The sequence below is a fragment of the Botryllus schlosseri genome, chromosome 2, assembly GCF_051294905.1.
Source record: "Botryllus schlosseri isolate E-star chromosome 2, Bs_hap1, whole genome shotgun sequence".
NCBI classification, from domain to species: domain Eukaryota; kingdom Metazoa; phylum Chordata; class Ascidiacea; order Stolidobranchia; family Styelidae; genus Botryllus; species Botryllus schlosseri.
Window position 1 is genome coordinate 3,592,635 of NC_137237.1, and position 7,885 is coordinate 3,600,519.

Genomic DNA, 7,885 nt, shown 5'->3' on the forward strand with positions numbered 1-7,885 from the left:
ACCTATTTTGATTTTAACGTGACCACCCCTGTCCTCGCAAAAACTTCAATAAAAATGAAATTAAACTAACTATCATTTATTGTAATAAGGCTGTTTGTTATCGCAATTGTACCAGAAGCGTTTATTCCGAGTTTCGGTATAACGCCGTTTGGAAGCTTTAGTCCAATATAGTCTTTCTCCAGCTGGGGGTCGTTTGCCCTTTTGTGGCGATCGCGAAGATGTTGAACTTAACAACTTCCAACATAGTCCGTGAGTAAGTTTGTGTTAAAAGGTGCTGGTCTTTATTTCGTAATCAGCTTACCAAATTTTAGGTGGGCCATGCAACAATTTCAACTTGGAAATGTGGTCACAATCGCGACCATAAGAGGTTGGAAATCACCGGATGTAGGCTACAAACTGTTGGTGCGGACCGGCATTTCGGATCATAAATCAAACAAATCAATCAGGTTTATTAATATTTTCATCGTTTCAAAACATCACAAGACAGCGATACAATGAAAAGATAGGAAGGTGTCGAAATAACTTTAGCCTTTAAGATCAGACATCCACCTTAGCATAGGCGAAGTAAATAAGAGGCATGCACACTGAATGAAAAGTAATGCAGAGAATATAAGACGCAAGCGACAAAATGAGGTGTCATGTGCAAGGGCGTAGCAAGAAAAAATATTTGGTAGGGGCGAAAAATTCGATGACGTAAATTAATACCCCCTTTAAAGATAAGTAAAAATTAGGTATCAACGATCCTTATTGGATGATTAACACAACATCTGGGCGATCGTTATACCTATGTTCCACTCACAGACATAAAGTGATGTGATAATATAATGATTGTGAAAATATCAGGCGTCGACACTTTCGCGCCAAGCGCGAAATTTTTTCATGGTTAATGAATGAAATTGGTTCCTTATTGTACAATTATGCATTTATTAGTGAGTTTTATACTCAAATAAATGATTGAGCTGTAAATAAAGCAACAAAAGACTTAACCGAAATTTGCACTTGTCACTACCTTCAACTCCAGTGAGTTGACACAAAAGTCGTTGTCAGCATGAACACAAGTCATGCGTGACGGTATGAGCCATAACCATACATCCCCCCACAACTCCGATAAAGGCACAACTTGGGGAGTTGAAAAGAAAAATGCGCAAGAAAAATGCGCAACAATGAACATGCATCAATATGAATACAACGCGCCAAGGACATAGTCTTTGTGCCAAAGTGGAGGATTCTTGACACGGTTTGACTTGCGGCCACCATCAGCGCTGGTTGATGGTGAAGTACCAGGAGAGTCATCATCCATGTACGCATCGTCAAGATCATCCACAGGCTGGTCGTTGCACTCTTTTTCGTCGTGTGCGTCATTGAGAACCCTCTGCGCGGGATTTGCACCATCAACATGCGGTGACTCAGGTGTCGGGCACGGGTGATAAAGTTTCCGTACCATGCTGCTTTTCAGTATATCGACAGAATGGCTGTACTTTACGAAGGTACTTTCTGTTTCGCAAAGTCAATCTCCCGGACCCATCAATCTTAACAAGATACTGGTCATTGCCGTTACACTGAACAATCATACCTGTCTTATCCCATCGAAGAGGGAAACGTCCATGTTGATTTTGTACACGACAAATGTCCCCCACTTCAAGGGGTGCCAGATTATGAGTGCGTGGTCGCAAAGATTCGAGCTGCTTAGCGAACCTGGTACGTAACGTACGTTCTCTTGTCTGCCATAGCTTTGTCCACATCGGTCTTACGATATGTCCGTTGAAGACTGAACCAACTTTCTTGAATGGCAGAGTGTCTTTCAAAGGTCTTCCAAAAACGATTTGAGCTGGAGACAGGCCATTGTCTGGATCAGGACAGTTTCTGAACTGTAACACGGCTCGTACAAATGAGTCGGTTCGGAGCTCACCATCCTGTGATATATTTCCAGTGATAAGTCGTTTAATTGACTTGACCGCAATTTCAGCCCGTCCATTTGACCGAGCATTGTATGCTGAAGACAGTCTGTGTCGAACACCCCATCGACGTAGGAAATCTTGCGTACTATGTGCGGTGAATTCAGGTCCGCCATCGCTGCTCAGTTCTTCTACAACGCCGAATGTCATGAAGTATAGTTCCGTAAAGCAGTGTTGGGATCAAGTCACTACCTTCGAGTCACGAGTCATCTCGAGTCATTGCACATTTTGACTCGAGTCAAGTCAAGTCAATCGATTTTCGAAGGTGACTCGAGTCAAGTCAAGTCACTCGTTTTTTGGAGGTGACTCGAGTCAAGTCGAGTCAAGTCAAGTCAAGTCACGAGTCAAGTCACAATTCAAGTCAAATCTAATTTTCGAAGTATGAGTGATGACGCAAAGTCATTATATTTTGCTAGCTGTGTGAATGACAGATTAATTGGTCATTTATATTGAATCAAATCACGAATATAAAGTTAAATATACACGCAAAAAGACGTTGCATCACTCTCGCACGCGTAGAGCTGCTAATAAAATACGTGAGTAACTGTACAGTAGTGTACACTATAGGGTTGTCCATAATTTGGAAAATCTTACAAATCCTCGGTTGTAATGTCTTATTCGATAGATTATTGATAAAAAACGACAATGAGCCTGAAAGAAGCTCACAGAAAGGCCGTTAAGATTTCGTGCAAAGCGTTTGAAAGTAACTGCCGAAGAATGGGCGTGCCACCGACCATAGAACGGCGTGAAGGCTAGTAATCAAGAAACCACGGCTCTTGATTGGATAATCGGCTATGCTTCAATGACCACGTCAGCAGCAGCTTGCTGATTATGTGAACAAGGAGTCTGCTACTGGCGGCGATTCTGAAAGCGCATTGTATGTAGGTTGACAGATAATGATTTAGGATTGATTAAGGGTATGTTGAGGTACGAAATACATGATGAACAAACAACAGCTGCTTCACAAAAACGTCTAAAGCGTGACTGCTTTATTGTGAAAGAAACCGCCGTAGCCTATATGCCTTGTTTTCAACGAGGGAAAGCATAGGCGCTTATGCAAGTGGCGACGGATTCCTAGTTTCAGAAATAATATATCATTATTGAATACAAAGATGAAGCTTAACAATGACACTATAGTTTGTGTGATCTCATTGGGCTCAGGTTGTAGTACATAGTTGAAGTATTGAAAGCTCTAAGGGTCGGCTGAATCAGCGGGTTATGCTTGGCACTTGTCAGATGCTTGCAGCAAACTGTATTCACTTGGAAGTGTTGTCAGAGTCCTTGATGATGACGCAGAAAAGAGGCGTAAAAGTAAGCACATAATATGCTGGATATGATATGTCAAATTCCTTAATAATCGCGCAGAAAAGGGGTGTAAAGGTAAACACAGACAATGCTGCATAGTGCATAGTGTCCAGCATAGTTTGCATATCATATCAAGCAGGGCCTGTGCTTGCATTTAAACCTCGTTTCTGCGACATCATTAGGGACTTTGAAAACATTTACAAGTGAATTCAATTTGCTGCAAACCTCTGATGAGTGCTAAGCCTAACCGTCTGATTCAGCCGATCGCTAGAGCATTCAAAACTTCAACTATGTATTGCAACCTGAGCCCAATAAGATCACCTAACTTATAGTGTCATTGTTAAGCTTTATCTTTGTATTCAATAATGATATATTATTTCTGAAACTAGGAATCCGTCGCCACTTGCATAAGCGCCTATGCTTTCCCTCGTTGAAAACAAGGCATATAGGCTACAGCGGTTTCCTTCACAATGAAGCGGTCATGCTTCAGACGTTTTTGTGAAGCAGCTGTTGTTTGTACATCATGTATTTCGTACCTCAAGATACCTTGAATCAATCCTATATCATTATCTGTCAACCTACATACAATGCGCTTTCAGAATCGCCGCCAGTAGCAGACTCCTTGTTCACCTAATCAGCAAGCTGCTGCTGACGTGGTCATTGAAGCATAGCCGATTATCCAATCAAGAGCCGCGGTTTCTTGATTACTAGTCTTCTCGCCGTTCTATGGTCGGTGGCACGCCCATTCTTCAGCAGTTACTTTCAAACGCTTTGCACGAAATCTTAACGGCCTTTCTGTGAGCTTCTTTCAGGCTCAGTGTCGTTTTGCATCAATAATCTATCGAATAAGACATTACAACCGAGGATTTGTAAGATTTTCCAAATTATGGACAACCCTAGTGTACACTGTTGCACAGCTACGTGCTACAGTCAATTATTATCAGCCAAAATATAGAACCGAATACAAAGCCTCGAGAAGTTGAAACAAATTGATGTGGTACAATAGTCTACAGTCTGCACCACCCATCTACACATCTGTGAGAATATAAACGCACAAACTATATTTCGTCGATTTGAATCAAACAAGACTGTTGGTAAAGGTGAGCACTGCGCAATGTAAGCATTGAGCCGTCTAAGAAACAGAGACACATTGCTATTAGATTAATCTACTATTACTGCTACAACGTAAACTGTAATGGTTTCGTTTGCGGTCAATTTCTATGTGATGTAACAATGGAGTATCAGTTTAACGTACAATCAGTGAAAGATCGGTTGCTCTCACTAGTGACACAGGCGCATCTCGAACAATCCGAACATATACAAGATACAGTGATTAGATCGACACCGTTTACTTGATGACTTGAAATTGACTCGTAAAATTTGCTCCGAGTCACGAGTCAATACACATTTCTGAAGCTCCGAGTCAAGTCAAGTCAAGTCATTTTTCCAAAGTGACTCGAGTCAAGTCAAGTCATACGAAAAAGTTGACTCGAGTCTGACTCGAGTCAAGTCATGACTCGAGTCATCCCAACACTGCCGTAAAGCGTCTTGCAGTCCAAGTGCACCAGAGGTTTGAGTGCCAGGCTTGATATGAAAGATTTCATGCCAATTGCTGAAACGATCGATGGCTACGAGATACTGGTGACCTGCAACAGTGCAGTAATTTGCGGCAATAGCCTGAAAGGGATATGTCGGTACGTCAGGATCACAAGGGGGCAAATGCGGCTGGCTCGTTGCGGACCTGCTACACGCATCACATTGTGCCCGCGTTCTTGCAATGCAAGCCGACATACCGGGCCAGAAAACAGTAGCTTGAGCTCTCTGTGACATGGCATTGATACCTTGGTGAGCAGAATGAAGGGTGTCACATATTGGTTTCCTCAGAATTGAAGGTATAACAACTCGATCATCATACATGACGACATCGCCAAGTTTATGTATCAGTTTCACTGCGGTCGTTGCCCCGAATATTTCAATGACTTCTTTACCTCTGAATCAAAAGCGCACAAGTACAACACACGCGCGTCCACGTCGTCCAAATATCATATGATCGACCGAAAAGACCATCGCTCCATCAAATATGCCGGACCTGATGTGTGGAACAGTATCCCGCCGGCCATCCGACAGTCGACGAGCATGTCCACATTCAAGTCGAAATACAAGCAATTACTACTAAATAAATACAGTCCATCCTCAAGATTACCGGACCACGACTGACCTATCGATCTCACTTCCCATGACATGCCGCCCTATTTCTTGTCGCATTCTTCTTCTATACTATCTTCTTTACTTTCATTCAGTGTGCATGCCTCCTCTTTACATCGCCTAGGCCAAGGTGGGTGTCAGATTCCATAGACTACTCCTTGTCGCTTCGACATCTTCCTGTCTTTTCATTGTATCGCATTTTTGTGGTGTATTGAACTGATAAAATTGCTAATAAACCAATGATGATGATCATCATCAACAATAGAAAGCTTACCACGATAGCGCCAATATGCTTGGACCTGAAACGGCAACTGATCCGATCCACGTGAGAATCCTGAGACGATGTATTCCTTCAGCTTACTGAGCGTATCATCGCATATAGGGTAGCTTTTCGCACATCCTCCCATGAAATGACTTTAATGGCGTTCAGAGATGCCCTTGTAGCTCCAATAATAGACGTCTCTACTTGGTTGTTTTCATCGTGACCTGCCGCCACACAATCGACTGGGTCCAGGGAGGACCAGTGAGTCGTGTCCAGTGATGTGGGGTGCCTCGAGAACGCATCCGATGCCGGTATGGATTTACCTGGAACATGAAAAATACGAAAGCGCCAGGACATTGTACGCTGCTTCAGGCGGAATATTCTAGTGTTTGTAATATCGTCCAACGATTTGTCCCCGAAGATTTTGATCAGCAGTTTGTGATCGGTAGCGATACCAAGGTCATCACAGCCAAGGGTAAATAACTTGGTATTCTCCAGTGACCATGCCACAGCAAGGGCTTCATCTTCAATCGGAGCGTATCGTCTTTCTGAATCACGTAAGAATCGGGAGCCTGCCAGAGTAATTTTCCAGCCATTGGGACAGCAATCAGGCGTCGTAGATTCGCACTCGCAGTATTTTTGACGCAGCCATTACCCAATGCCCGTTTTCGACCAGTCAGGATTCAAACAAGTTTTCCGCTTCGGGTCAAAAATGCGCACCCCATTTTGGATTGGCCTTTTTGAAGTTTATAACGTCTGTTATATCAAATGTGCGCTTCATTCGTAAATATGCTTCTCTTTTCCTACGAACCATTCTCTCACATTCGGGACTCCACCAAGGGACAGATTTCTTGTCCGTATTCTTTGTCTTTGGTATTGATCGATTCGCTGCTGTCGTTATGCATTTTGTTAGAATAGTATTTGCAGACTCAACATCTCGTTGATCGGACAAATCGATCATTTCATCTGCAATGTGGAAGAACTTCTTCCAATTGGCTTTCTTGAGAGACCACGATGGTGGTCGATAAAAAGAAGTTATCGCCGAGTTTGTCATATACTTCGTGAATACTAGGAAATGATCACTTATTCCTAGCAGCGACGAAGATATTTCAGTTTGGCATCTAGCGGCTATATCTTGAGTAGAGAGTGTTAAATCTAGTAACGACCAACGATTGACAGCATTGCTCGCGAGATTGATATGTGTTGGAGTTCAACATGACTAGTTCAACATGACTAAGTTTGCGTGATCGAGGACATTAAAAAGTTTAGTCCCTCGTTGGTTCGTTTGGTAACTCCACGACCAATAATGATGTGCATTGAAGTCGCCAAAGACGATGGATTTTGGTGGTAACGTCTCGAAAACGCTCGCATCACTGTCGCGTAAGCGGCAGTCGGGTGGGATGTACAGTGTACACATTGTACCATGATAGACCTTGAGGCTTCACACAAAGTACTTCGATGTCGGTTGTAGCAACTGCTTCGATGCTGGAGTTATGTGAAGATTTATTAAATATCGCCAATGCATCAGAATGAAGGGATTTGTCCTTTCTGTGACAGTGATATCCTGGAAATTTCGGAGAGTATTTTTCGATAAGGTGTGTTTGCTGGAGAATTATCGCATCTGGAGCACGTTCCAGAGTCGAGAGAAAGTGTTTTAGTTCGTGATGCTTCCTATATAATCCTCTACAATTCCACTGTAAAAAATTTAGTCCTGTATTATACTCGTTTACGGAATTTGTCATCGGATTGGCGTTGTTGATATCATGAAAAGGTTCGAAAATGTTTCTCATCGTGACAACATCTGCCTGTCGACCGAGATATTTCAAAGAAACTTTAGATACTATTTTGTATACGTCGCACTCCGTGTCAGAGTCGCAGGCCGCCAATGTAAGCTTCACTATTTCAGCCAGTAGTGCTATAAGCGGAATCTTCCTGATGGTAGCTCGGTGACTTGGGTTGTTGATTGTTGATCGTTGGTGATTGTTGATCGTTGCTGATTGTTGATACGCGTTGCGCTAGCCTGTGCCACTTCACTGCAAAGACGCGCAGCTTGAATTTCGGATGTTTCGGAATTTAGTATTGATTTAGCATCGGAGTGAGTAACCTTGGAACGTTCTTTTATGATTTGTAATTTCGCCTGTTCTTTGTACACCGGGCA